The sequence below is a fragment of the Rhinopithecus bieti genome, unplaced genomic scaffold, assembly GCF_001698545.2.
Source record: "Rhinopithecus bieti isolate Rb0 unplaced genomic scaffold, ASM169854v2 scaffold_33413, whole genome shotgun sequence".
NCBI lineage: Eukaryota > Metazoa > Chordata > Mammalia > Primates > Cercopithecidae > Rhinopithecus > Rhinopithecus bieti.
The window spans coordinates 280,658-285,497 of NW_016814400.1; positions in this window are offsets into that span (position 1 = coordinate 280,658).

Genomic DNA, 4,840 nt, shown 5'->3' on the forward strand with positions numbered 1-4,840 from the left:
ATATGGACAGATGGGATTACATCAAGTTAAAATGCTTCTGCCTAGCAAAGGAAGCAATCAACAAAGTGAAGAAACAACCCCCAGAATGGGAGAAAATGTTTGCAAACAACACATCTGACAAGGGAGTAATAAACAGAATCCATAAAGAGCTCAATCAAGTCTATAGAAAAAAAAACCTAATAATTTAACTTAAAAATAGGCAACAGATCTGAATAGACATTTCTCAAAAAGAGACATGCAAATGTCAAACAGGTATATGAAAGGGTGCTCAGCGTTATTGATCATCAGAGAAATGCAAATCAAAACTACAATGACATATCTCATACCAGTTAAAATTGCTTTTATCCAAAAGACAGGCAATAACAAATGCTAGTGAAGATGTGAAGAAAAAGGAAGTCCTGTCCACTGTTGATGGGAGGAGTGTAAATAAGTACACCCACTAGGGAGAACAGTTTGGAGGTTCCTCAAAAAATACAATAGCCAAGATTTGGAAGCAACCTAAGTATTTACCAACAGATGAATGGATAAAAAATGTGATTATTTAAACACAATGGAGCACTATTCAGCCATAAAAAGATTGAGGACCTGTTATTTGCAACATGGATGAAACTGGAGGTCATTATGTTAAGTGAAATAAGCAGGCACAGAAAGACAAACTTCACATGTTCTCACTTCTTTGTGAAACTAAAAATTAAAACAATTGAACTCACAGAGGGAATATAGAAGGATTGTGGGGGGGTGGAGACATGTGATGGGGAGTTGGGGATTGTTAATAGGTACAAAAAATGGAATGAATAAGACCTACCATTTGCTAACACAACGGGGTGACTATAGTCAATAATAATCAAATTGTACATTTAAAAATAACTGAAAGAGTATAGTTGGATTATTTGTAAGACAAAGGGCAAATGTTTGAAGTAATAGATACCCCAATTACCCTGACGTGATAATTACACATTGCATGCCTGTGTCAAAATATGTCATGAACCTATAAATGTATGTATACACATACTATGTACCCACATAATTAAAAATTAAAAACTTGACTAACTTCAATCATTTATATCTACTATGTGAAAAAAAATAGTAAAAGACAGGGCCCAAGATTCTGAGCTTTTTGTCAGTCTTGTCCATGAAGATTTTGTTCCATGAAACATAAAAGTCTGCATCTTTTCCCAAGTTTATTTTATATTGCCTTAAGGAAAGTGAGTGGAATGAGTTGTAGGCTTGACTCAACAGTAGCACATGATTAAAAGTAGTTTGCCAATAACTCAGGCACATAGTTCAGTTCATTCCGTGTTAGCTCACAGCATGCCTAGGGGTTGAAATAGTACCAAGTGTCAATACTTCAACATCTATTTTAGCCTGTTCAGCCAACACCATTCCAAGTTGGCATCTCTTCGAATACATCATTATTACTCTATATCAGAGCAAAATGCCAAGATTTGACAGATTTGATTTAGATGGTGTGAAGGGCACCAATCAAGTAAACATATTGAAAAATTTTTAAAAATCAATAAATAACACTGACATTCACCTGTCCCTGAAGTCTTATCAGTTGCTGCCTGATACCTCATAGATTTTTCAGTTTTTAGTTGAAGGTTTGATTTGCTGATAATAGGCTCTGTGATGCCTCTTATCTCTTTAGGAGGGAATTTTAAATTAAGTTCATTTAATATAAGTATAATCCAACCATTCTCATCTGGTGTAGAACCATAAGAGTTATCATTGATTTTAGCGAATATTTATTTAGCATCTAATATCATTAAGGTACTGAGATGGTAGAGTCTCTGAAGGGGGACTCTTGAGTTTTTAATACATTGGAATATAAAACAAATACAGGGCACATGCACTTAAAGAATAAACTTTATGACTTACAAAAGCTAAGATTGTAAACATTGTTGCATATGATAGTCAAATGGATCTCACAAGCAACTTTCAGAATCTGTGCCTACTGACCCAATTATAGCAAGAGTGACTAGTGCTGGCCTCCCTCTTCAGTGAAGTAGGAACTTCCTTGAGAAGAAAAAATTAAAATGCTCATTCTATGTGAGAACCTGAGCCCAGGTTGTATGTAGATGCCATATATTGGTGTTCTGGTCAACAGCCCAGCTGAGGTTCCAGATGTGAGTGAAGAACCTTTTAAGCTACCTCTAGCTCCAGCCATTGTCAGAGTGCAAATGCATGAGAGAATCAGAAACACCTAGTTGAGCCTAACCAAGTATTCAAATTAAAAACCATAGGAATAGAATAACGGTTGATATTTTGACCCCTAAGTTTGGGGATCTTGTATTATATAAGCAATAGATAAGTGGGTCATCATAGTGGCTATTTTTGTTTTGAATTTTTGAATTTTCTTTTTTTGGACACAATCATGTGTGGTATCTTCTTATTGCCTTGTACAAAAGTGTTCAGTTGTCTTTGATTTCCTATCAAATCCTTCTACTGGTTATTATGTACAAATTAAAGTTTGCTTTTGGTGCTAATTTTCTTCATCTTGCTATTTCTCATTTTTCTTTTCCTTGACACCATTAATAGCATCATTTTCAACTTGGTACCAAGATGAAGTCACTAGCTCGATTGGTTCCCTCTTGCTAACAATTTCAAGATATAATAGGTAGTTTGCTCTGTATTGATTATACGTGAATGTATCAGAAAGTAAATAAGTATTTGTAAGTGATGTCGACTGATTATAATAATCCAATAGATTTGTGGCATTAAGTGGAGTCATAGTGTTAAAATACCACTTCTTCACAAAAGTTAACCTAGAGCCTGGTAGGTGAATTTGGGAAGGTTTCCACAAACTGCAGAAATGTGATGAAAAATTGACTTAAAATCGTTTCCAAAGTGGAAATCATGGAAGAGAGGGATGTTGTCCATTTTCAGCTTTCTCTCTTTAAGTCTATTTGTGAATAGATTCATCATCATTGGCGTCTAACAAGATCAAAGTCAATCAAATCTTCAAAGAATGATAAGACTTCTTTCCCAAAAGTTACAAGTCAGCATCAAATTCCAAAATTGGATATGAAATGTAATGAAGTGAAAGGAAATAATATGATCTGTCAGTTTACAGTAATTTGTAGGTGACAGCTTGGCTCTGTTTATTGTCCAAATGGGAAGACAATACTCTCTTCCTTTTTCTTTCTTTTAGGCTTTCTGCCTGTGGGTGTTACATATTTTTCCCTTCTTCAACTAACCGTGTCTGAGCAGGACAGCTGACCTTCAAAACTAAATATGATTAAAGCTGAACAAATCAGGTAATTACAATAAAAACATGGTTTGACAAGCAACCTCTGGACAGAATTATAGTTCCATATACACACTACACATTCAATTAAAGTGATTCGAAATGAGGAAACTAATGTTTTTACCTAAGACTTTGAAAGTGCCAATGATCTCCCTTCCACAACAGATTAGAGAAGAAATCAGAAGGAATGGAAATATCCAATGTGCTTATGCGGGCTTGCTTCCCTTACAGGTGAAGGGCATTATTCTTAGAGCTTCAGTGTGCATTGTAATTTTAAATAATTTTTATTGTTTCATATTCTAATTTCTTATTCAAATTCAAATATGATATGTTAATGAACTATAATTACATAAAATTTTCTATTATGCATTTATGACTTTATCTTATATAGATATGGTACCATGTTTCTATAAATATAACCATACATTCTACTATTTTGGCTAATGCCAAATAGATTATTGATAGAATCAAATTTGTGTATGGACATCAGAGAAAATCTAACTATCCTTTTAAAATTATACAATAATAATATCCTAATAAATGAGTCATTGAAAAGATCTTATAATTTTATTTTGTCATACTCAACATTTTCATTTTGTTATTTTATTTTATTTTTTTCTCCATGAAAGTGCACAATGGAAAAAATATATTTAATGGAAATTTTATTTTGACAGTTTGAGATTGTGTCAACAAGGAAAATAGAACCAAACCATGTAATTTAATTCCCTTAATTCAAAATCGGCAATTGTTATTGCCTTTGAAAAGGAAATTTTGTATTTTGTCTGGATGCTGTTATTACACCTTTACATTGTTCAAAGTCACTATAAATTCTTAAATATTCATCCCATACTGGTGTAGTCATAGGGGCATTCCTTTCAAAAACAGGTTGAGCAGATTGAGGTCACGGTGATGATAATATGGACTTTTATTAGATGGTCCTAAGTACAAATAAGGAGATTATTCAGGTTTATAAGTGAACCATCCCAAGATTCACATTTTTTTTTCCCCAAAGACTGGGTCTTGCTCTGCTGTCCAGACTGGAGTGCAGTGGCCTGATTACAGCTTACTGCAGCCTCCAACTCCTGGGCCCAAGTGATCCTCCCATCTCAGCTTCCCAATGAGCTAGGACTACAGGTATGCCTCACCATGCCTGGCTAATGTTTTTATGTTTTGAAGAGTTGGAGTCTTGCTATGTTGTCCAGGCTGGTCTCAAATTCCTGGCCTCAAGTGATCCTCCCACCCGGGCCTTCCAAAGTGCTAGGATTACAGGCATGAGTTCTTGTCTGACCAAAACTCATTTTTTTTTTAGAAAAAAATGAATTTAAGGATCATTAGTATACCATCAAATTTGCTGGAGAATTTGGGAACTACTGATAAAGACTAAAATTTTGTATTTCAAATTTTCTGAATTGACACTGATGTAAAAAACCGGAAGATCAGTCATCTTGGAACTAACAGCAGCGTTTTCTCTTTCTGTGAATTTCTTTAGTACGTTCCCGACTATTGTATTCTTACAAACCAAGAGTGTATTCACTAATGTTTTAAATTTATTTTCAAATTACTTCATACGACATATCTTGCCAGTTTGATTGT